At 36.9% G+C, this 17,998-nt stretch overlaps 1 protein-coding gene across 3 annotated transcripts in view; it reads left to right on the top strand.

Moving 5' to 3' along the window:
• LCA5 (lebercilin LCA5) overlaps positions 1-17,998 on the top strand; it is a 67,911-nt gene that overhangs the window by 1,233 nt on the left and 48,680 nt on the right. Inside the window, exon 2 of one of the 3 annotated variants that reach the window (XM_070223508.1) lies at positions 4,186-4,273. The exons of the other annotated variants lie outside the window; for them this stretch is intronic. The gene's annotated coding sequence lies outside the window, so the exon portion shown is untranslated. The remainder of the gene's footprint in view (positions 1-4,185; positions 4,274-17,998) is intronic. 3 annotated transcript variants of the gene reach the window in all.

Here is a 17,998-nt window from a genome sequence, read left to right as displayed (position 1 = left end):
GTCTGAAGAAAGTTTTGGCTCCTCTCCCTAGGAAAGTACACGGGCACGTGCATGTTTGTGTTCGTCCTTTATCTTCAGGTTAAGAACTTGGATAAGATATTTCTTCAGGATCAACAGTCATCATTTAAATTTTTTTTTTTTTTTTTGGCGAGAGGGGCTCCATGCAGTTTGGAAAACAGTAAAACTTGAAAAAGGATATGGGTCTGGAGATTCTTTACTGTCTCTAGCATGGTTGTTATTTTAATCTCTGTTTTTTCCAGTTGTATTTCCATGTTTGAATTTTATATTACCATTCTAAATATTTCACTTTGGGATTTTTGTTGCATGTTGACTTATGCGATTATCCAAACACATAATAGAAAATAAGAGTTTGTTTTGATTCTCTCAGTTGACAAAGTGTTATTTCAAATATCAAAAAGTAATTGGTGACTTTGGAAAAGAGATTTTTTTTTTTTGTCAGTCACATCTGTTCTGTTAAACAATCATGTAGCTGTAATTCTGTAAGACACAGTAGAAATCCTTTATGATAAAGACGCTACCCTCTCCTGGTTCTCCTGCCTGTCATTCTTGATCTCCTTTGTGGGATCCTCCTCCTCTGCCCATCATTTAATTATTGTGTTTCCTCATAATTCAGTCTTCTGCCTTCTCTTCACTCTGTTCTTTTCTCGGCTAGTTCATCCTCAGGCGTTTGGTAGTCTTCGCTTCCACCATCTGTATTTTGTTGATGTAGTCTCAGTTTTTTATCTCTGTCCTGGAACTCTTGAGTTAGCTCCCAATTTATATAGCTAATTTTTTGTATTAGCTTTGATTTCCCACAGGCATCCTTAGCTTAGTTTGTCTAATATTGAACCCATCCCCTTGCCCCACCAAACCTGTCCTATTCAGTGGTACCGTATTCACCCAGTTTTGCAAGCCCAAAACTTTGGAATTCATTTAGTTTCTTCTCTCTTCTCGTACTCCATGTATAATCTCTCACCATGTCCAGTTTATTTTATTTGATAAACATTTCTGACTCAGTTTTGCACTCTGTATCTCTAGTTATCCTACCTTAGTTCACACCGCTATCCTTTGTCAAATGATTTCAAGACAAGCTGGTCTTCTTTCTTCAGCCTTATTGCCCTCTAATTCTTGGGTTGGAGATGGACTTTGTAAATGTCAGATCTGATCTTTTTAATCCTACTGAAGATCTTTGGTTTGTTTCCACCCAACTTCTTAGTATGATGTAAAGATCCTTCTTTTAATGGCCTCTTCCACTTAATTGTGCCTGACTTATTATTTCTTTATCATTACCCCCCAGCCAGTGGAGTTCTAAACCAAGATTGTCCAATAGAAGCGTAACGTGAACCATATGCAGTTTTTCATTGCTTGAGCACGGGGATATGTTCTGAGAAACATGTCCTTAGGTGATTCACCGTTGTGAACAACACAGAGTGTACTCACGCAGACCCAGATGGTATAGCCTACTACACACCTAGGCTCTATGGTACTAATCTTATGAGACCGCTGTCGTATATGCGTTTTGTTGTTGACCAAAACGTAATTTAACATTTTTTCTGTAGCCACACAAGAAAATACCAACAGGTGAAATTAATTTTAATAATATATTTTATTTAGCTCAATATATCTCAGCTACTCCTTCAACATATAATAAATATAAAAAAGATTATTAACGAGAGATTTTATGTTCTTTTCTATGCACTAAGTTTTCAAAATCTCATGTGTATTTTATACTTACAGCATAGCTCAATCTGACTGGCTACATTTCAGTGCTCAGTAGCCACTGTGTTGGACAGCACAGTTGTAAACTATTGGCCTTTTGATGAAATGCCACATATATCTCATGCCTTTTACTTTTGCACACGCTGCTTCGTCTTACTGAAATAGGGTCTTCCCTCACCAACTGCCTTCTTTTACTAGCCTCATCTATCGTTCCACCCCACCAGAACACAAACACACAACCTAAATCATACTTGTGCTTAACCTCTGCTAATACCTAAAGACTCAGTTTAGGCCTTACCTCCTTTGGAAACCTTCCCAAACTCCCTTCTGTCCTCTGTTCTTAGTTTTGAGTTTACTTAGCTTCCTTAACTTCCCTTTATCGTTAGTACGTTTACTCTTGCATTACCTTTTCTTCTTGTCTGGGGAGTTCCTTAACTCTTAACGAGGGGATCAGTTGTGTCTTACTTATTTTTGTATCTCCACTTTGATCCATAGTTAAGTGCCTGACACTTAGTAGCTGTTCAATAAATGCCTTATGAATGAATGAATGAATATTCTCTGGTGTTTTCATTTGACTAAACTTTAGGAATACACTGTAGTTAAGATGCTTTCATTTGACCCATTATTTCAAAATGCTGTTTAAAAGAAGCTGATGATGCCTTAAATTTTAAGTCTAGAATTTACTGTGATCTGACTTGAAGTCTAGGAAACCATCCTTAAAATGTAAACATAGTTTTGTGTTTAAGCAAGAGCAGATGTTCTGTAAATAAATGTAGGATAAGAAAATGCTCAGGAATATCCTGGAACATATGAGTAGAGGAGTGGAAAAACTACTTGGTTTTATTTGTTTCTAAACATTTTTTCTCCTTTATAGGAGAGAAGAGGTTGCAGTTTCAATGCAGCAATATTGTTTTTATCTTTATCCCGTCTTTAGTTAGTTCTTTTCCTTTTCTTTAGTTAGTTATTTTCCTTTTTGGGGAGAGAGATTTCCTTATTTATATCTTTCTCTCTAAGGTCATTTTTATTTTACACGTCTAGTTGCCTGTTATGAGCTCTTTTGCTGGCAGCAGAGGTAGCCAGGCAGCAGTGGCAACAAACCTGGCATGTTGGGGGCACAAAACTTGGCATGTTGGGGGCACAAAAGAAGGCCACGTTGGCTGAAAAAGCAGGTGAGGGGACGAGTGGCATGAAATAAGGATGGAGAAGTACACAGAAAGGCTAGATCTTGTAGGAGTTTGCAGATCTGGTTCAGGAATCTGAAGACTGTAGGAAGCCGTTGAGGGGTGTTAAGCAGGAGAATAATGCTGTCTAATGTCTGTGTCAGGTAGCTTTCTCTGACTGGTGAAGCAAGGATGATGCTGCATATCAGTTAGGAAGCGGTTGCGGAAGTTCAAGTGAGAAAAGATGGTGGCTTGGACTAGGGCAGTAGCAGTGGGGATGGTAAGAAATAAGCAAATCTGGAATATATTTTGGAGATAAAACCATCTGGTTTTACAGATGGTTGGGATGTAAGATTAAGAAGGAATCAAAAGTGATCCTTAGATTTGCAACATGAGTAATTTAGTACATGGAGGTGTCATTTAATGAGATCAGAAAAATAGGAAAGGGTGGGGGTAGAGAGGGGACAGATCATGGTTTTGGTTTTGGACCTGTAATTCTGAAATGATTTTTAGATACCCAGATGGAGTTGTTGAATAGGAACGTGAGTATATGAATCTGGAAGTCAAGGTAAATTAATCTAGATGAGATCACCTAAGGAGAGAGTGTAGGTAAAGAAAAGAGGGCCAATATGTGGTGCCTTGTGTATTCCAACATTTAGAGATCAGGAAGAGCAGGGAGATTCAACAGAGGAGCCTGAGAAGAGACAGCCAGTGAGACAGTAAGAAAACCAGGAGAGCAGATGGCTGTGGAAACTAAATAAGAAAAGAGAGTATTTCAGGAAAGAGGGAATGGTTAGTTGTGTCAAATCCTGCTATGAGGTCAAGGACGAGTAGGACAGAAAATTGGCTGTTGGATTTAGCCAAAATGACCATCATTGTCTATTTTGACAAAAGCTATTTCAGTGGAATGGTAGGGGTGAAAACGTGACTAGTGTGGATTCAGAAGAAAATGGTTGGAAAAGAAGTAGAGATAACATTCTAGATTATAGATTACTCTTCAAAAAAAATTTATTGGAAAATTGGGGTAGAGAAATTGGGTTGTAGATGCGGTAGGACATGGAGTCAAGCAAGAGGTTTATTAGAGCCTCTTTGTTGATAGGAATGATCCTGTAGAGAGGGCACAATCCTTGAGACGGAGAGAAGGTGTGGGAAAGAAGACAGGCGAAAGGTTTAGTTCTTAAAAGGAGCAGAAATGCTTCTTCAGTTTTAGCAGAGGGAGCGCAACGGTGTGGGATATATGCAGGTGGAGGTGGCTTCAGAGGTGAGGTCATGCTCATCTGGTTGCTGATTTCGAAATATTAAATAGGTCACTCAACTAAAAGTCAGAAAAACTTGTAGTCCATTTCAAGTTTTACTAACTTAGCTCCGTGACCGCGGATACATTGTGATCTTGGGTAAGTCCCTTTGTTTTTCTGGCCCTTAGTTTCCTTAATCTCTGCAAAGAAAGGAGTGGTTCTCTAGGATTCCTTCCAGTGCTAAATTGCTATGTAATCTTATTAAGCTATAGCACTTTTTTATTTGTTTATACTTTATTAAAAAATTAATAATTATTATTCTAATAGTTGCCTTACCTCATGTTTATCTATTTCTTCCTTTCTTCTTTTGGTATAATATTTCATGTCTTCCTTTTTTCTTTAATTTGTTAACTTTTGTTTGCCTCTTTGCTTGTTTGAACTGTTTTTCTGACAGCACTGTCAGCCAGGCAACAGTGTTTCTACAAGGATCAAGGATGAATTTTTTAAAAGTGAATTTTCACAAGTGTGTAAATTTCCATTCTCTAGGAAGGCTTACATCTTTGGGTGGCTATAGTTTCTAAAGAATACTTGTTTGTTGTCATGAAAAATTGTAACGTAGTATGCGGTGATACCAGTATATGTAGGTTAGAAATACCTGCCTTATTTCAGAATAAATCCTAAATAATCAGAAGTCTGGCAAAGATAAAATATTCTCTAGTGTTTCTGGGGATATTCTTGAATTTGTTATCACTATTAAGAAAGTGTTTTCATGTAATTAGCATGTAATATTTTTAGGGAATATATAAAGGATGCATAAATAACTTATTGGGAATGTTTTTCTTAATTATCTCTCTTTGATGGAAGAGCCAGGTCCTGCCCTAAAGGAACTCGGTGTATTCTTGCTCATCTTGGTTTCCTCATTGTCTAAAATGGCATCTGTATCGTCAGTAATTTTTGTTGACTCAATGAGTGCATGAATTAAATAGTAGTTTCATGGATTTAGGAAAAGTGCATATATCAAATTGTTTTAAAAGGGTGAGAATAATTGTTAGAAATAATTGGCTTAAAAATGACTTATATTTGCTGTTAAAGATGTAGATCTGACCATATGTTCTCGTCTCCTCTCTCCTTGGAGGCAACATTAAAGTAATATTAAGGAAAAAAGAATAAACCTATAACGTTGAAGGGATGATAGAGTTTTTGCGGTAGATGAGAGATTACAACACATTTCTGAAAGATACAAAGACTAACAATGGATGAAACAGAGGAGAGAACTATTTTCCCAAATATTTAAGAGGGAACTGCAGTAAAGAAAGATTCTGGTGTATCTAACAGAATCTCAGAGAATCTTGGGATTTAAAAAGTCAGAGAGAAAGGATAAATTGCAAACGGGAAGGAAGAATAATTGAAAAACTATATATGGAATACTTGTGCCTCCTTTCCCACCCAAGCCCGTGCACAGTGATGGTCAGTGTAATACTCCCTGCCCCTTGTGCCTCCCTCCCTTTCGCATCAGAAAAGACAGAGGTAATTTCTTCAGGAAATAAAAACAAAGACAACACTAAGGAGAAGCAGAGTTGCCATGGTGGACATTTGTGTTAGGAGATAATCCCTCCTGATTCTAGCTTTTAGGGAGGCCCCTGCATAATGGCTGATTCTCTGCTGTTCATCCTAAAGCAACGTGTGCCTGTCGGAAAGCCCTACTCACATGTACACAGTTTCCATTTCTTCTTCCTTTCTCTTCTTTCTAAACTGTCAATGGCCAACCAAAAATTACCCTCAAAGAAATAAAACCAGCAGTATATAAATAAGAAGCCTAAGATAAACAGAAAAACCATGACCATTTGAAACAGAGATAGTTCCTGGATCAGAATTAGACAGAATAGACATAAAATATCTATGTAGTGCTCTCAGAGAAATGAAGATATATTGCCTCAGTAAAGCAAGAACAGAATAATTATTTTAAAGATGAGAATAAGAAACAGTTCTTGGAAATTAAGATGTTTGCACCTGGATGGTTTAGAAGACAAATTGAGTAAATCTCTTTGAAAATAGCAAAAAGACAAAGAGAGCAGGTCTGTTATTTAACCAGTAGAAGTTTCAAAAAGAGTAAAGGAAAAATCAACTATCAAAAAGTAACAAAACATTTCCGGTGCTGGGGCCGGCCCCGTGGCTGAGTGGTTAAGTTCACACACTCCACTGTGGCAGCCCAGGGTTTCGCCCGTTCGGATCCTGGGTGCAGACATGGCACCGCTCGTCAGGCCATGTTGAGGCCATGTCCCACATGCCACAACGGGAAGGACCCACATCTAAAATAATGCAACCATCTACCAGGGGGCTTTGGGGAGAAAAAGGAAAAATAAAATCTTTAAAAAAAAATTTCTGGTGCTTAAAAATGTAAGTTTCTAGGTTGAAAGGAAGAAGGGGAGAATAGGACAACACAATCAGTGAAAAAAAGACCAACACCTGGGCAAATTGTTGTGAAATTTCCTTATTACAGGAGGGAACATCCTAAAAGCTCCTAGGGAGGGAAAAAAAGAAACCTATAAAGGAAAGAGAATCAGATGAGCATAACTAGTGTGTAAACTCCATAAGGGCAAAGATTTGTTGTTTTCATTTCTGTTACATAGTGAGAGCTCAAAAAAAACTCTGTTGATTAAGAGAATGACTGTAACGTCTCACTAGCAGCTCTGAGGGCTTAGAAGACAGTGAGACAGTGTCTCCAAAGTTCTGAGAGAAGATGACTTGTCATAGAATTTGGAACCTATGAAAACTATCAAGTATGAGGGCAAAATAAAGACATTCCCAGGCTACGGGAAATCGGAACATTTACCTCCTAATCCATTTACCCTTTCTCAAGAAGTTACTTGAGGATATGGACCAGTAAAATGATGATGAAAACTAATAAAGATGATGCCATGGGCTACTAGAAATAATAGATTAACTCAGGAGTACAATAAAAGTAATTCCAGAATGACAGTGGTGTAACAGGTCTGGAAAGTAGTTGGCTTAAGTTAGATTAGGAAATCATTGGTCTCCAAGAAAAATATCCTTAAGAGGAAGAATGGAATGGATTTCAGGCTGTAGATTGAATGACTAAGAAGCTGATAGATATCTGTGATATGATAAGAAGGATGTTTTTTCCTCTCAATAAGAAAAAAGGACAATTAGGAATTATAAGGAAAATTTCCTGCATAACCAATGTGTAGTTGCATGTTGAACCATTTAAAATGAGATGTGAGTTAAATCCTCATCTTTCATAGTCTAAAATTGCTAATTCAAAAAATAGTATAAGCATAAAAATATAAGCCATTAAAATAGTTCTCCAGGGAGTAGGACTTGCATAATGGGGCTCTGCGTATTTCCTTTTTTCCTCTTCTTTTTTTTTAGGAAAACCAGCCCTGAGCTAACATCCACTGCCAATCTTCCTCTTTTTGCTTAGGAAGATTGACCCTGAGCTAACATCTGTGCCCATCTTCCTCTACTTTATTTGTGAGATGCCTGCCACAGTATGGCTTGGTAAGCGGTGCGTAGGTCCAGGCCCAGGATTTGAATTGGTGAACCGCAGGCTGCCAAAGCGGACCACGTGAACTTAACTGCTGCGCCACTGTGCTGGCCCCTCTTCTTTTTTTTTTTAAACTGTATGCATATATTTGGGGCAGAGGGAGAGAGCGAGTGCTGGTACATAGGATATGAGTGGCAGGTAATGTTTTGTGGATTCTTAATCTTTGCAGTGAAAAGTTAGGTGGCACCTCTGACTTAGATGGGACAGGTGTTAGGGAGCTGTTTCTAATACACGTGTATAAACAGAAATAATCTTCATCTATACCATATAATCAACTTGTACTTATGTTATTTGAATTAAAACTGAAAGTCTTTAACAAGGAACACCAATCAACTTATTGAGCATTTTGTATGTTTGAATTGTAAATATAATTGTTGGTCTTTACTTAGTGCTTATTGTGTGATAGTTAGTGAATTATCTCATTTAATCATCACAACAATTCTCTAAGGAAATTACTATTGTTTTTCCCATTTTATAAATGAGAAAATTGAGATTTAGATTTAGATGGAGAAGTTAGGTGACTTCTCCAGATTTGCATAGCTAATAAGTGGTGGAGCCACTTAATTGCTCTAATCCATCATCCTTGTTTTCTAGACAGTCTTTTAAAAATTTCTTTTTGTTTTATTATTTTTAAATTTTTATTTATTTTTTTCAGGAAGATTAGCCCTGAGCTAACATCTGCTGCCCTTCCTCCTCTTTCTGCTGAGGACAATTGGCCCTGAGCTAACATCCATACCCATTTTTCTGTACTTTATGTGTGGGACACCTGCCACAGCATGGCTTGATAAGCAGTGCTTAGGTCTGCACCCGGGATCTCAACAGGTGAACCCCGGGTCGCTGAAGTGGAGCTTGCAAACTTAACTGCTGTGCCACTGGGCCGGTCCCTAGATAGTTTTTAAAAAATGTGTAAATATTTTCTTTGATAATTGCAGAGTGAAAGATTCGGGCCAATTTATATATTTTTTAATATTAGTATTTGTTGGAATTGCTGATTTCAGATCCAGTAGTTAATTGTAACAGACTGAGATTGCCAGGCACTAATAAAGCAGGAAGTAAAATCAGAGTTCTAATTTTGTCTGTTTGCTTACTTTTTAAAAAAATATTCTTTACTAAGGAAAATTTCAGACAGCTACAGAAGTAGAGATACTGGAATAATGAAGCCGCGATCTCTGTCATCCAGTTTACATAAGTATTAACTCATGGCCAATCTTTTTTCATCTCTACCTTTACCTACTTCCCCTTGGGTTATTTTGAAATAAACCCCAGACATTATTTAATTTTATCCATAAATATCTCAATATATATCTCTAAAAGATAAGAGTTCTTTTTAAAAAAATAACCACAAATATCATTATCTCACCTAAAGCAATAGTAATTCCTTAATATCATGAAACATCTAGTCAATGTTTAAATTTTCTCAGTTATCTTATAATTTTTTTCATGTTCTGTTTGAATCAGGATTGAAATAAGGTTCACAGATTGCAATTGTTTGTTTTCCATAAGACTTTCTTAATATATAGATATCACTGTATCTCTTCTTTTTCTGCTTGCAATTCATGTGTTAAAGAAACCAGTTTGTCCTATAGAATTTGCCAGTCTGGATTTTGCTAATTGCTTCCTTGTACATCTCTCCCTTCTGTTTTCTGTAACTTGTCATTTACATTTAGAGATTTGATCAGAATCAGACTTAATTTTTCTTGTAGGAGGAGCAGATTACTTCACCGGTATCATTGTGTCCTATCTGGAGGCACGCAGTGTCTGGTTTTTTCTTTTCTGTGGTGTTAGCAGCTGTTAGTGATCATTGTCTAGCTTCATTATTTCATTAGTGACTGCAAAATGGCAATATTCCAGTTCTGTTATTCTAATATTTCCTTTTTCATTTATTAGCTAGTATAATTCTGTTAAGACATACTGCCCGTTATCTGCTATTTTGTTGTTTTGAGATACAGCTTGTAACAGCGTAGGCAAGATACATGTTTGATTTTTTTCTCTTTACATATTGATTTTCAGATGAATGCGTTGGTTCCCTAGCATTTTCCAAAGGGAACTAGTTTCTTAAAATATCATATGGCCTCATGGATTTAAACATATTTAATGTGTTTTAATCCTTTGGTGATATAATTCTCATTGATTATGAGATTGTCCCATCTCTAGCTAGTAGGAGCTTCATCGAGTTGGCTCCTGAGCCCTTTTGACACTCCATCAGTAGTGTCTGATGTCTTCCTTGCTTTCTAGTGTGACCAAATTTCTAGATTCTTAGCTTCATCTTGTATGTTTCTGTACAAGATGGGATGGAATTCTCAGGAATGGAATAAGACATTTTATAGAGAGCTCTAGTTTCTTTTAAAAGGAAATAGTATTTAGACACTACATCTGGGTGCTAGGAATGCTTGTTGCTACTAGTTTGTTATTTCTAGGATTTTTCAGTGGACAGAGCTAAGAAATAGTCTATCATAAATTCATACTGATACTCCTAATTCACATTTTTCACTGGTTTTAATACTCATATTAGCTTATTTTTGTTTCTTCCCACGTTGAAAATTCTAATGTCTAACCGCAGCAACATAATTACTCATTTGCTTTACAATGTATATGTACTAGTCGGAGAATAACAATACCAACAATATGAGTTTTGAAAATAGTTTATAAAAAGACTTTCTGCGCTTTTTTTGTCAGTAGGATATAGATATATCTCACTAGGGATATAAAGTAAAATCATTGTGTTTTAAAGTCATTTGAACTGGTTAATCTATGTGATCTTACCAACTGTGTATGTAGTTAGATTTGTTTCATTTCCTTTTGTTATAAGAATTGCTTTTAAAAAATCTAATTTCTAAAAATTATAATTTCCAAAGTCAAGTCTACAAAAGTTATAGATAAAGAAGTCTAGCGCCTACCCCTGTCCCTAAATTGTGCTTCCCCCTTTCCCCTCCAGCTGTATTGTTAATCAGCTAATCGCCAGTACACATGGCCTTTAAAATTTAAATTAATTGAAATTCAACAGAATTAAAAATTAGTTCCTCAGTCACACTTGCCCCATTTCGAGTGTTCAGTAGCCACATGTGACCAGCTACCATACTGGACAGCACAGATTATAGAACACCCCTGTTGTTGCTGAAAGTTCTGTTGGATGGCCCTGCCCTAGAGGACCCATTTTTCTTTTTAAGTGTTTAGTTTATCCTTCTGCTTTTTAAAAATATAAAAATTACATATGTAAGTTTATAACTGTCCTTCTCTGATAAATGGTAGCATGCTATACATACTTTTCTCTCTCTTCCTTTTCTTCATACATCCTGGGGATCACTTCAGACTGCAGAGAATATACAGATAGTCCTCATTCCCTTAATAGCTTCATAGTACTGTCCTTCGTGGTGTGGGCGTTTGTAGTGGATGTAGCCAGTTCCTTATTGACGGTCATTTTGACTGTTTTAGTCCTTTACTACTTCAGTAGTGCTGCAGTGAAGAGGAGTAGTGCTGCTGTGCGCATGTCATTTTTCATACGTTACTAGAACCACTGTACTTTTAACACTAATTTTATCAATGGGATTGTTAGTTCTTCTAAATATTAAAACCAATTATTCTAATTATGAAAGTAATGCAATTTCATTTTACTAGAAAATAAAAATATATTGAGAGAAATAAAATCATCTAAAATTGATGCTGCCCAGACACTATTTTAGAGTATATGTATCTCTTGCTTTGTAATTTTTTTTTCAGTTCCTTAGTTCAGATAGGAAGATATTCATTATTTTCAGTATTTTTTCAGTGAATACGTATAGTTGAGATCATATTGTATATACTGGTTTGAATTTTATTTTTTCCAATAATAGTTATATAAGCACTTTCCTTGTTAACACAAACTTTTTGTAAACATTTCTAACAGCTGTGTATTATGCTGTATTGATTTTTACAGTACTTAATTATTCCACAATGGTTAGACATTAGGTTGCTTCTTTTTTATGAAAAAATAAAAATTGTACTGCATTAAACATTTATGCACAAATTTCCCCTTATTTTTCTTGGTATCCAGGAATGGAATTATTGGATCAAAGGTTAAAAGCGTAATTAAAGTTTTAATACATCTTTTTTTAAAAATTGAGATTCATGATAGTTTGATTTACACATTATTTCTTGTCTGTCACCACCTAAGTGTCCCCTTCACCCCCTGTGCATACCTCCCACTCCCCTTCCCCTGGTAACCACTGAACTGTTCTCTTTGTCCATGTGTTGGTTTATATTCCACATACGAGTGAAATCATCTGGTATTTGTCTTTGTCAGTCTGGCTTAATTTCACTTAGCATAACACCCTCCAGGTCCATCCATGTTGTTGCAAATGGGATAATTTTGTCTTTTTATGGCCGAGCAGTAGTCCATTGTATGTCTGTACCACATTTTCTTTATCCAGTCGTCAGTCATGGGCACTTGGATTGTTTCCATGTCTGGGCTATTGTGAATAATGCTGCAGTGAACATAGGGGTACTTATGTTACTTTGGATTGTTGATTTCAAGTTGTTTGGGTAGATACCCAGAAGTGGGATAGCAGGATCATATGGTATTTCTCTTTTTAGTTTTTTGGGGAATCTGCATACAGTTTTTCATAGTGACTGCACCAGTTTGCATTCCCATCATCAGTGTATGAGGGTTCCCTTTTTTCCACGTGCTCTCCAACGTTTGTTGTTTTTTGTCTTGGTAATGATAGCCATTCTGACTGGTGTGAGGTGATAACTCATTGTAATTTTAATTTGCATTTCCGTGATGATTAGTGATGTTGAGCATCTTTTCATGTGTCTCTTGGCCATCTGTATATCTTCCTTTGAAAAATGTCTGGTCATATCCTCTGCCCATTTTTTGATTGGGTTGGGTTTTTTGTTGTTGTTGAGTTGGGTGAGTTCTTTATATACTTTGGCAATCAATTCCTTGTCTGATAAATGATTTGCAAATATTTTCTCCTAGTTGGTGGGTTGTCTTTCCATTTTGATGATGGTTTCTTTTGCTTTGCAGAAGCTTTTTAGTCTGATGTAGTCCCATTTGTTAATTTTTTCTTTTGTTTTCCTTACCCAAGTAGACATGGTATTCAAAAAGATGTGGCTAAGACCCATGTCAAAGAGTGTACTGCCTATATTTTCTTCTAGGGTTTTTATGGTTTCAGTTCTTACATTCAAATCTTTAATCCATTCAGAGTCATTTTTTGTGCATGGTGCAAGGTAATGGTCTACTTTCAATCTTTTTTTTTTTTAAAGATTTTATTTTTTCCTTTTTCTCCCCAAAGCCCCCCAGTACATAGTTGTATATTCTTCATTGTGGGTCCTTCTAGTTGTAGCATGTGGGATGCTGCCTCAGCGTGGTTTGATGAGCAGTGCCATGTCCGTGCCCAGGATTCGAACCAACGAAACACTGGGCCGCCTGCAGTGGAGCGCATGGACTTAACCACTCGGCCACGGGTCCAGCCCCCGTCTACTTTCATTCTTTTGCATGTAGCTGCCCAGTTTTCCCAACACCATTTATTGAAGAGACTTTCCTTTCTTCATTATATGTTCTTGGCTCCTTTGTCAAAGATTAACTGTCTATAGATGTGTGGTTTTATTTCTAGGCTTTCAATTCTGATCCATTGATCTGTTTGTCTGTTTTTGTGCCAGTACCATGCTGTTTTGATTGCTGTAACTTTGTAGTATGTTGTGAAGTCAGGGATTGTGATGCCTCTAGCTTTGTTCTTTTTTCTCAGGATTGCTTTGGGTATTCGGGGTCTTTTGTTATTCCATATAAATTTTTTTATTCTTTGTTCTATTTCTTTGAAGAATGTCATTGGGTTTTTGATTGGGATTGCATTGAATCTGTAGATTGCTTTAGGTAGTATGGACGTTTTGACTATATTTATTCTTCTGACCCCTGAACATGGAATATCTTTCCATTTCTTTATGTCTTCTTCAATTTCTTTCAGTAATGTCTTGCAGTTTTCAGTGTACAGGTCTTTCACCTCTTTGGTTAAGTTTATTCTTAGGTATTTTATTCTTTTTGTTGCAATTGTAAATGAGATTGTATTCTTGATTTCTTTTTCTGCTCGTTCATTGTTAGTATATAGAAATGCAACTGATTTTTTAAAATTGATTTTGTACTCTGCAGCTTTGCTGTAGTTGATTATTTCTAATAGTTTTGTGGTGGATTCTTTAGAGTTTTCTTATATAGAATCATATCATCTGCAAGTAGTAAAAGTTTCACTACTTCTTTTCCAATTTGGATTCATTTTATCTCTTTTTCTTGCCTAATTGCTCTGGCCAATATCTCCAGTACTATGTTCCTGTTCTCAGAGGGATGGCTTTCAGTTTTTCATCATCAAGTATCATGTTGACTGTGGGTTTGTCATATATGGTCTTTATTATGTTGAGGTACTTTGCTTCAATACCCATTTTATTGAGAGTTTTTATCATAAATGGATGTTGGATCTTGTTAGATGCTTTCTCTGCATCTATTGAGATGATCATGTGATTTTTATTCCTCATTTTGTTAATGTGGTGTATCACATTGATTGATTTGTGGACGTTGAGCCATCCCTGCATCCCTGGAGTGAATCCCACTTGATCGTGGTGTACAGTTCTTTTCATGTGTTGCTGTATTCGGTTTGCCAGTATTTTGTTGAGGAATTTTGCATGTATGTTCATCAGCAATATTGGCCTGTAACTTTCCTTTTTTGTGTTGTACTTGTCTGGTTTTGGGATCAAGGTGATGTTGGTCTGATAGAATGTGTTAGGAAGCATCCATCTTCTTCAGTTTTTCAGAATCGTTTGGCAAGGATAGGTACTAAATCTGCTTTGAATGTTTGGTAGAATTCTCCAGAGAAGCCATCTGGTCCTGGGCTTTTGTTTTTGGGAGGTTTTGGTTGCTGTTTCAATCTCTGTACTTGTGATTGATCTATTCAGATTCTCTGTTTCTTCTTGATTCAGTTTTGGGAGGTTGTGTGAGTCTAGGTGTTCCTCCATTTTTAATAGGTTATTGAATTAGTGAGCTTATAGTTTTTCATAGTATTCTCTTATAATATTTTGTATTTCTGCAGTATCTGTTGTAATTTCTCCTCTTTCATTTCTCCTTTTATTTATTTGAGCCTTCTCTCTTTTTTTCTTGGTAAGTATGGCTGAGGGTTTGTCAGTTTTGTTTATCTTCTCAAAGAACCCACTGGATTTCTTTTTCTGCTCGTTCATTGTTAGTATATAGAAATGCAACTGATTTTTTAAAATTGATTTTGTACTGTTATTAATCTTATTAAACTCTTATTAATCTTTTCTACTGTTTTTATAGTCTCTATTTCTGCTCTAATTTTTATTATTTCCCTCCTTCTGCTGACTTTGGGCTTTGTTCTTCTTTTTCTAGCTCTGTTAGGTGTGTTTTAAGATTACTTATTTGAGATTTTTCTTGATTGTTGAAGTGGGCCTGTATTTCTATTAATTTCCCTCTTATGACCACTTTTGCTGCATCCCATAAGACTTGGTATGTTGTATTTTCATTTTTATTTGTCTCCAGGTATTTTTTAATTTCCCTTTTGATTTCTTCAGTGATCCAGTGGTGGTTCAGTAGCATGTTGTTTAGTCTCCACATACTTCTGACTTTCCCAGTTTTGTTCTTGTGGTTGATTTCTAGCTTCAATAGTGTTGTGGTCAGAAAAGATGGTTGGGATGATTTCAATCTTCTTGGATATATTGGGGCTTCCCTTGTTACCCAACATATGCTCTATATTTCAGAATGTTCCATGGGCACGTGAGAAGAATGTATGTTCTGCTGTTTTGGGATAGAATGCTCTCTATATATCTATTAAGTTCGTCTGGTCAAGTGTTTTATATAAATCTCCTGTTTCCTTGTTGTTGTGTTGTCTGGATGATCTATCCATTGAAATAAGTGAGGTGTTGAGCTCCCTTACTGTGATTGTGTGGCTGTTAATTTCTTCCTTTAGGCCTGTTAATAATTGCTTTATGTACTTTGGTGCCCCTGTGTTAGGTGCATATGTATTAGTAAGTGTTATGTCCTCTTGGTGGAATGTCCCTTTTGTCATTATATACTGCCTCTCTTTGTCTCTCATTGTCTCTTTTAACTTGAAGTCTGCTTTATCTGAGAAAAGTATGACAACACCTGCTTTCTTTTGTTGATCATTAGCTTGGGGTATTGTCTTCCATCCCTTCACTCTAAGCCTATGCTTGTCTTTCAAGCTGAGGTGCATTTTCTGGAGGCAGCATATTGTTAGGTCTTGTTTTTTAACCCATTCAGCTACTCTGTGTCTTTTGATTGGAGAATTCAACCCATTTACATTTAGAGTGATTATTGCTATATGAGGGCTTAGTGTTGCCATTTTATGTCTTGTTTTCTGGTTGTTCTATGTTTCCACTGTTTCTCTTTCTCTGTATTGCTGACTGCCATTTCATTTTGGTGGTTTTCTGAGGAAGATTTCTCAGTTTTCTGTCTTTTTGTGAATTGTGGCTCTGCTCTGATTTTTTGTTTAGTGGTTACTGTGAGGATTGTATGAAAGATACTGGAGATGAGATAGTCCATTTTCTTATAGCCTCTTCTCTCCATTAACCTAAGTAGGTTCCTTCCCTTTCCTCTCCTTTTCTGAGTAATTGCTGTTGCAAATTGTTCTGTTTTGAATTTTGTGTGTGTGTGGCTGAGTTGAAGTGTTTATCGTTATGTTTGATGCTTTCTTTCGGTTTCTCTTTTAAGTTGTAATTGATTCTTTGCCTCCCTACTTCTGGTTGAGAGCTGCAGGTTTCTGATCATGTCTCTCTGTTTGTCTCCTTGCTCAGAGCTCTGTAGACCTTTGCCTTTTTGTTGCCAGTGTGAGGGCATCTTTAATTATTTCTTGTAGGAGAGGTCTAGTGGCGATGAACTCCCTCAGCTTTTGTTTATCTGGGAAAGCTTTTATTTCTCCATTGTATCTGAAAGAAAGTTTTGCTGGATAGAGTAATCTTTGCTGAAAGTTTTTATCTTTCAGTATTTTGAATATATCATTTCATTCTCTCCTGACCTGTAGGGTTTCTGCCAAGAAATCTGCTGAAAGCCAGATAGGGTTTCCTTTGTAGGTTACTTTCTTCTGCCTTGCTGCTCCTAATATTCTTTCTTTATCCCAAACTTTTGCCATTTTTAGTATTATATGCTTTGGAGAGGGTCTTTTCACGTTGGACATTCGATTAATTTCATTAATCTGTAAATCTAAAACCATCCCCAGGTTTGGGAATCTCTCAGCAATTATTTCTTTGAACACTTCTCGACTCCTTTCTCCTTCACTTCTCCCTGGAATACCTATAATCCTTATGTTGCTTTTCCTAATTGAGTCGGATGTTTCTCAAAGAATTCCTTCACTTTTTTTAAGTCTTACTTCTGTCTCCTTCTTCACCTGTAGAATTTCTGCATTTTTATCCTCAAGAAGACTAGTTCTTTCCACCATAAGATCAGTTGTATTTCTTAATGATTCTAGATTATTTTTTATTTCATTAATTGTGTTTTTCATATCCAGAATTTCTGCTTGATTTTTTTTTTTTTTTTTGAGGAAGATTAGCCCTGAGCTAACATCAGCTGCCAGTCCTCTTCTTTTTGCTGAGGAAGTCTGGCCCTGAGCTAACATCCGTGCCCATCTTCCTCTACTTTATATGTGAGATGCCTACCACAGCATGGCTTGCCAAGCGGTGCCATGTCTGCATCTGGGATCCAAACCGGTGAACTCTGGGCCACTGAAGCAGAATGTGCCCACTTAACTGCGGGGCCACAAGGCCGGCCCCCTTGATATTTTTTCTTTATGGTTTTCAATCTTTTTGGTGAAGACATTCATTTTATTGCTGAACTCCTTGAATTGTCTTTCTGTGTTTTCTTGTAAGTCATTGAGTTTCCTTATAATGGCTATTTTGAATTCTCTGTCATTTAGGTTGTATATTTTTATATCTTGAGTGTTGCTTCCTTGAGTATTGTCATTTTTCTTCTGGTCTGAATTGTTGCTGCAGTTTCTCATGGTGTTTGACAAACTAATCTTTTGTCGGGGCATTTGTGGTATTCTTAGGATTCAGATTCCCTGTTACCTCTAGGGTGACACTGGAGCAGCGTTTCTGGCCCCACCCCATCTGCTGCAAGCTGTGCGGGTATTATGGGTGTTTACCCTAGCCTGTGGGGTGCGTTCAGGCACTTGTGTGGATTGTCCTTGTCGGGTGGGCTTACTCGCTGGGCTAGGGCCACTCTTTGGTGCCTCAGGGGCACTCTAAGCTTCCCCACCCCACCAGAAATTGATTACCAGTGGGCTCAAAGCTGCTGTGCCTATTCTCACAGCTGCCTGGGACACGTTCCCTCACAC

The sequence above is a fragment of the Equus caballus genome, chromosome 10 (assembly GCF_041296265.1).
Source record: "Equus caballus isolate H_3958 breed thoroughbred chromosome 10, TB-T2T, whole genome shotgun sequence".
Lineage (NCBI taxonomy): Eukaryota > Metazoa > Chordata > Mammalia > Perissodactyla > Equidae > Equus > Equus caballus.
This window is presented reverse-complemented; position numbering and strand designations above follow the sequence as displayed.